Here is an 8074-nt window from a genome sequence, read left to right on the forward strand (position 1 = left end):
CGCCCGACACTGGACTCCAAATTGTGGACTTAAATGTAGCGGAGATTCGTGCATGGATATTGTACACCGATTGTTCCCCTCGGTCGACCAATCCAAGTCCACAATTAGAATCACAAGATAGTTTAGACGGCGAAGCCAAAGATACTGGTGTAGGTATGATTCACACCAAATAAGACACGCATACCCGATGCAAAGGTTCCAATTTAAGCCACACAAAACACATAAAGCCTACCTAAAGATGCGGAAAGGTTTAAACTTACGCCGCCTTTACTAAAAATAAATGACAACTATAGTCCAAGGAAAGATCACGGAAAGCGTTCGGATAAGTACGTTTCTGCACTTCTTCACGTGCCTTTCAGGGTGTGTAAACGACACATAAACGTGGGGAAATCGTGACGGAAATCGACTGTAAATGTGGTCAAAAGATCACGGAAAGGTCTTAAGAAACGCGTGCTTTCCGCCCGTATAGGTTACGAAAAACTGTCATTAACGACGCCTTTAAGCGTCTAATAGTTGCGGAAAGACACGTGAAGGAGTGCCGAAACGTACATATAAGTGCATTAAAGGGAATCTTTACGTTCACGGATAGATGTCGTTAAGTTGCGGAAAGGGTGCAGAAAGGTCTTAATAAACGCGTGCTTTCCGCCCGTATAGGTTACGAAAAACTGTCATTAACGACGCCTTTAAGCGTCTAATAGTTGCGGAAAGGCACGTGAAGGAGTGCCGAAACGCACTTTTAAGTGCCAACGTAAAGGTAACATTAAAGGGAACCTTTACGTTCACGGATAGATGTCGTTAAGTTGCGGAAAGAGTGCAGAAACGTCGCGTTTACGTTGAGTTTAAGCTTGCTTAAATACCAGATTTCGTGCTGTGATAGCTGGACTTTCATGTCATGTAAGGCATCCTTGTCCCTTATCTACTGCTATAATTTGTATTGACGTTTCGACCTAATTGTTATTTCACTTTCTTGCTTCCAGGATATCAGTATTGGAGCCATCAAGCCAGGATCAACTGCATGCACTATCCAGGGTGGGACTTATCCTTGACTGTCCGATGCCATCTCCACGGCCAGCTGTACGGTGACGTCCAGAAAGATCGGTGCTCGTGTGTACGTCAAGCCCTACCAGAGGACCTGAAACTAAGTTAAGTTCTTGTGTGTCTTATGGGGTGCAAATTGCCTAGCCTTAGCTTAGCAAACTCATGGTAGATGGTAAGATGTTGAGTTTGTTTTGTTGACATGCCGAGTGATGATTCTGGTAGGGGCTTATATTCAGATACTTTGTAAGTGAAGGCCCCTTTTGAATTCGGGGCTTTAGCTCGTTTCTGTTGTGTACAGGCCTGGTGTGTGACTGATTTTGTTTCGGAAGGTTTCTGCGACTGCGTCGAGAGTCGGGATTGAATTCGGTCAGTTCTGTAAGTTCTATTCTTTAGTTAACAGGGTCTTCCCTGGTTAACTCACCATCTGTTCAATTTCTGTTTTTATGTCGTGGTCAGTGGTATTAGGGAACCTAGACCACTACATAATCTGCCTTGTGTCGTTATCTTGGGTATAACGACACAGACCAGAAAGGAAGGCAGGTGAATGAAATCATAGCTGTTAATTCATTTGGAAACACTATAATTCCCGGCGTCGACACAGTCACAGAAACTGAATCAGCTATGCACTGGGCTTTGTATACCATAGAAACAAAAATTGCTTTCGAAAATTAAACGAAACAAACAGCACCATTACTTTCATTTCATCAAAGCGCACTCAACATCCTGCCACCCATCATGAGATCATGATTCTTCCAGCTATTTCTATGTTAACCTATATTTCGTAGTTTAATTTTTATCTTTCTTTTCTCTCGAGGATCATTGCACCGTAGGAAGACCTGCCTGGACGTGAGAGAGGTGACAAGGACTGGTGAAGGAAGGTGCCGAACATGCATGAACGAAAGGGACTTCGTAGTCTTTCCTGCACATATGACAAGGTATCATACTGTACTGTTTTTTAACTATAGGACAACATTCTTTGTCAATAATTGACTTTTCATTTGTGTTGGCAAGTTTAAGCAAGGAGGTTTAACCTCCTTGGAAGGCCTCGAAAAATTGGATGAATGTGCACCCAGGTGCACCCAAAATTGGAGCTGTGCACCCATTTTCTGTGGGTGCATCGGTGCCCCTAACTATTTCCATCCTCTTGATAAAAGTCGTGGGTTTCCTTGGAAGTCTTCAGCTTCTTCAGAAGACATTCCATGAGTTTAGGTTTAGATTTCTTGATGGACATGGGACCTTTCCCAGACATTTGACAACGTATTGTATTGTGTGAAAGCAGGCATTAAGTGACAATAAAGGTTCTGTTGATCATGCCAATACATCCATATTTGTAATTGTACTACAGACTGTCAATGAATTCCTTTGCGTTGGCAAGTGTAAGTTTACAGTTTAATTCATGGTATTGTACAATGTTACGCACAAAGTTCTATTTTCTCCCCCGTTTCTGACTTGTAATTCTTTTCTATCGCTGATCTGACTTCTATCTGGCCACAGACGTTTAGTATTTGTTTGTCACATCAGTGGTAAGGCAGCTGATGCATGTCTCGTTTCTTTTATCGTATTTTCTACAGCAATGTCCGGACGTGCTAAGGGAATGGTGGGCAGGGGAGGTCCCAGGTGTCACAGTCACGAAGGCGCTTCACAACATCCGGAGAGACAGTGGTCCTGGCGGAAGGCGTCTTGGTGCCTCCTCTCGTTGTGGGATTCCTTGGAAGTCTTCATCAGCTTCTTCAGAAGACATTCCATGACTTTGTTTAGTTGTCTTGATGGACATGGGACCTTTCCCAGACGTTTGACAAGGTATTGTATTGTGTGAAAGCAGACATTAAGTGACAATAGCTGTGTTGGTAGCATTCATTACAATAAAGAATCTGTGATCATGCCAACTTCTTTTTCATGATTTCTGTCATCATTGGCAGGACATAAGGCTTCCTTTCAAAAATGGTTTGATTAGAAAACAGCAAAAGGATGGTTACAGTAGTTCGTCATGATTGTAATTTCGCTTTCTTGCAGTTGCAACAAATTGGGAAAGAGAGTCATCTCTCAGCAACTTCCAGGATCTTATTGATGATCCCGGATGAACTACGGCCTCAATGTTCATGGTGGGACTTATCCCGGTGAGAGCTTGTGCGATGCTGATCTCCACGGTGTCGTCCAGAACGATCGGTGCTCGTGTTTACGCCATGCCAGAGGACCTGAAATTGTTAAGTTCTAATGTGTTTAGGTAGGCGTTAGATGGCAACATGCTGCAGATATGTGCGCACTAATGTGTAATTAGCCATGGTAGAAAGTAAATGAATCGTGAGATTGCAATCATTGCTTTAACTGCACGAACGATACCCTCTGTACTTCCTGAGGGTATTGTTGGAAGGACTGATCACAACTTCTCGGCTGGTGTTAAGGTGCTTGAGTGCGTTTTGTTGACATGCTGAGTTTTGTAGCCAGTAGGTGGTCAGGACATTTTGTGATCTGAGGCTCCTTTTGCATTCTGCTTGTTTTATGTTTTGTATTAAATTAATGTTTTATGTCGTGGTCAGTGGTTGTCGGGAACCTAGACCATTACATAATCTGCCCCGTGTTGTTATCGTTGGGTCCGGAACCAAGAGAACGGCACAGGCCAGAAAGGAAGACCGTTGATATTAGTAGTTTAGTCATTTAACAGAAATTGAATCAATGCAGAATACAAAGTGCACACCGTTAGTCATCATGTATTATGTTAGATACATGTAGCTAAGCTTCAAGAAAAATTCAGTAGATGTCAATATTGCCGGTCCATTGTACAGAGGTCTATTGTAGCCCTTTAAATCAACCCTTTGGAAATTTCTCTACCTAAGGCTTAGGCTGGCGCTGTCACTAACACAATGACACATACACATACACGCACACACACACACTAACAAACCCCACCAAACACACGCTGACAAAAAGCGCCTTGAAAAAAACTTTCTATGATTCTTAAGTTCAAAGGCTACAAGCTACCTCTATACCGTGTACTGACAATATCAAATTACTGATTCTAGGATATGGATAAATGTAAATGGGTTAGATGTTAAGTTTTACGTTCAATTTGTTATGTTTTGATGCTATGGTATTTCTTGTGTGGTTTTGAATTTTTTTACACTTTGCATTCATCTATTTAGCCAATAAAAGCAAGTATGCTGAATCAGATGTGTAGTGCTTGTTTTACACTAGACTTGAAACGAAATGGATTGGTTCTCCCGTCCCGCACCCTCAACCAGCCGCAAAATGCGAGAACACATTGAAATCGTGCAAATAAACGTTTAAAACTATTCCTAACATTAATTTTAAACTTCGAACGACAATCAATGTGCATTGCGGTTTTTGCATCTTGCGGCTGTAGTCAGAAGATTGGACGTTGGAATCTTGGAATGAATCCTCCAGCGGCTTGCTCTGGAACTGCAGGGGTAATTTTGTCAAAATCATCCTAGGAACATAACGGAGCATGTAGGTATCTTTGGCAGAGATGTACGTTATGAATTGCAAATTATGCAAATATGGACTTAATCTGCTTACTTAGTGAGAAAAGTCTATATGTGCAGTGTTTTCCATTATAGGACTCAAATACCTGTAACATAGGTAGGTGGAAGATTAGCCGATATAAATTAAGCAAATAAGTTCCTGATTTGCATAATATTGCATGAAATTAATGTGCCCTAAAGTGTCCTAATTCATGTACATGTAATAAGTGACTGGATTGTCAACATTGTGACCTGTGTAAGTTAGTTAAAGGTGGACATAACCAAGCATAAATTATGCAGATGTGAAAGTCATTTGCATAATCAGAATATTTCATGGAGGTATGAGGTCTCCGAACTCTTGTTTCACTAGCGTTTGTGATGATGATTTTGTTTCAATTATTCGAACATTCAAAATAAAGGGCTAGCAGTTAACTAGCAGGCATGAGGTCTCCGAACCCTTGTTGTAGCCATTAGCTCAGTCGTTAGTGCACGGGCTCCCGGGTTCGAGTCCAAGGAGGGAGTATTTTTTCAATTCTCCGTTTTTTTCTTTTTAAACATCCATTAAAAATATCATTTAGACACAATTTGACAACCCACAAACCAAAGTGCACAATGGTATTGCCCCTTTATATAGCTTGAAATGATGAAGGTTAGATCAAAATTTAGTAGCTTGTGAATAAGTAATAGAGATGTAATGAATAAGTTATTACACCAGATGTAATGAATAAGTAATAGAGATGTTATGAATAAGTAATAGAGTCGATTTGTGACATCACTGGAAACAGGACAGACTATTGATTGTGACGTCAAAATTCAACATGGCGGCCCCCATGGAAGGAAGCAAAAACAATATAGGGTTTCGCTATTGCGACCCTGTAAATACTTTGTCTTGCGACCCGAACATCAAAACTTGCCTTTGAGACTTTCTTTTCTGGATTTTCATGCTGTTGGAATGGACGGAATTAATTTCATCACTCAACAAACCTTGGCGGACTACCGTTTGAAAAGAAACCATACTTTTTGTTAGTTATTCTGTTAAAAAATTGTACAGGTTTGGTTGTCTATGTTCAATCTTATTGTATATGAATTGTCACGCAGAATAGTGGTACAATATCATTAATGAAGATCATAATTTAAAAAAATCATTCCATCTCGATCGTAACCATTCGTCATAAGCTGTGTTTTTTTTAAACACCAGGCTTGTTTTCTGTTTTGTTTTGTTTTTTAGATCAGGTGATAATCAAAGTGATGCGCGCGCTGATGTCATCCATAAAATTTTCATGCTGTAATCTAAGAAGATAAAAAGGATATAATTTCTATCAAGTTTGGGTTTGGGCTCAAAATTTTCGGTGGGGGAGGGGGAAGGGGAGGGCTGTCATATTTATTGGACAAACCCGCTGCCAGGGTCCTATAATGGAACAACTCAACACTCGATATTCTTACGTCCTGTACGCTAAATGTTTCTTAACACAATATCATAGGAGTCTCTGAAAAGGTTAAAAGTCGTTACAAAGTAGAAAACCATTCAGTTATTCTGCTACTCGGAGATCAACTTTGCCACGCGACTTCCCGTGGTTAAACTTCTTCAATTTAAGATGAGATGGCGTACAATGGTGTTATGTGCTTTAAAAGTTTTATTTATTATCATTCCTCAAAAGTACATAGGCAGGGGGAGCTATACAAGCCTCCCTGAATTGGGTACAAGATGTACAATATTTTTACTAAACAGTCATAGTCGAAACGTTAAACATACACGCTATATGCTATGCAGAATTGTTATACAGTCTGAGGGCACAGTGCACGAAAGACTGCTTCAGTCTTTTCGTTCTGGCAAATGGCACTGAGATGTTCTGACTGTTTCTTAGTGTTCTTCCAGTAGCTGACAGTCTCTGGGCGGACACCAGGTCAAGTTTGCCGTTATGATCACGTTGATTTGATTTTATGGATGACATCCGCACGCGCATCAATGCCAGTCCTTTTCCAAAGAAAGAAGTCTTCGATCCTACTGTAAGTCTTACATAGCAGATATGAAATAAGAACACATATGCCAAACGGATACGCATGTCATAGAATGCGAAAGTTAATTTCAAGGCGTTTAACCAAAGAGACAAACACACTGACTTTCAAAGAAAATGACGGAACAAGGGGTCGATGGATCATCATGATTTTTGGTATGTAGATAGCACAGTTAATGCTTGATGTAATCAAATTAGAATTGATGAGGAAAGTTTATAGACTCACTCTGCGCCAAGATAGGACAATCTGAACATGTGGCATACGAAACTGAGAAAGGGAAGGGCATTGTTATATAAGAATTACACTATTATAATATGTCATACTTGCGGCATTTAGAAGGTACGTTAAGGAGATGATATAAGTAGACATAATCCATACGTCGTAAAGATATGGGGCCGTTGAACATGTGCCGTTGTTTTTCCTTAAAGCAGCAATCCAACGTCTATGATCTAAAACGGCCAACTCGGCATACATAAGTATTCATTTCTTACTTTGACCACCTGACAACCAACAAACCACCCCCGACCCCCGGTCATTTTCTAGCGAGTACCAATAAAATAGCTGCCGACATGTCGTTGACCATCCTTATGAAGTAGGCAATGAGTGACTGTCGAGTTGGGAGATATTCGTACTCCTATCATGTATAAAATGTCATGAACCCAAACCAAGCAAGCCTTGTCGAAGTTTTACCTTCCCAATCAGCCGTTGTTTATCAGTTTTAAAAGTTTACTTTGCTGACCGAAAGGTGAAGAGATGGCTGTTTAGATGATGACCCTGCAACTTATGTCGTCTCGTGTAATCACGCGCTCCGTCACTTCAGTTCTATCGGGTCCTCCCACGAAGGACGTTACTCACACTGATGTTTGTGGCATAGCTTACATAAGGTCTTGCTTCTTGTCTGCGTCCCCAAAAGGTTTGTACGTGTCACAATATCTATTGTTGCTATCTTTGTGCATTTTTTCATTTGATCTGAATTTTGGCGATGCAGCCATTAAATCGACAGACAATAGGTGTGAAATATTCCACCCTATATTGTGTTTGTCATCAATTATGCAAATAGATTTCAATGAAAATGAAGTACTGTGGGTTGGAGAAGGAGAAACACGACAAACAAGAGAGGTCAACATTTGCCCCGGAGCAAATACAGCATGTTTAATCCATCCTCATCCCAGAGAAAAAAATGTGCTGTTCCGTATCAACCTTTTACAGATATTGTCCCAAAACATCATGCAAAATGAATATTAAATTTAAAAAGCCCAAATAGCAATACAGAATGGGCTCTTCCGGAACACCCTATCTATGCAAAGAGGACTGCTGTACAATTCCTAGAATATTTGCAGACTAAACACAATACTATACCATTTGGCTCGCCACTGAGACGTCGCCAGAAATGATTACGATCTTTCAACACATTCAAAATCAACCATGCAGTTCCCAAACAAGCCGCAATCCCAAACTTACAACACTTTTTTTTCTCTCAAGAGCTATTCTAGCTCTTAAAAATCACCGCCACAGCATATCCAGAGCACATGATATAAAAA

The 8074-nt window shown here is 40.6% G+C and overlaps 1 long non-coding RNA gene across 1 annotated transcript in view; it reads left to right on the forward strand.

Moving 5' to 3' along the window:
- LOC118404841 overlaps positions 1-4756 on the forward strand; it is a 10108-nt gene extending 5352 nt beyond the window's left edge. The window contains exons 3-5 of the long non-coding RNA XR_004829817.1: positions 978-1973; positions 2610-2838; positions 3052-4756. This is a non-coding gene — a long non-coding RNA (uncharacterized LOC118404841). The remainder of the gene's footprint in view (positions 1-977; positions 1974-2609; positions 2839-3051) is intronic.
- The last annotated feature ends 3318 nt before the right edge of the window (positions 4757-8074 follow it).

This window comes from Branchiostoma floridae, chromosome 17, assembly GCF_000003815.2.
Source record: "Branchiostoma floridae strain S238N-H82 chromosome 17, Bfl_VNyyK, whole genome shotgun sequence".
Taxonomy (NCBI): Eukaryota; Metazoa; Chordata; class Leptocardii; order Amphioxiformes; family Branchiostomatidae; genus Branchiostoma; species Branchiostoma floridae.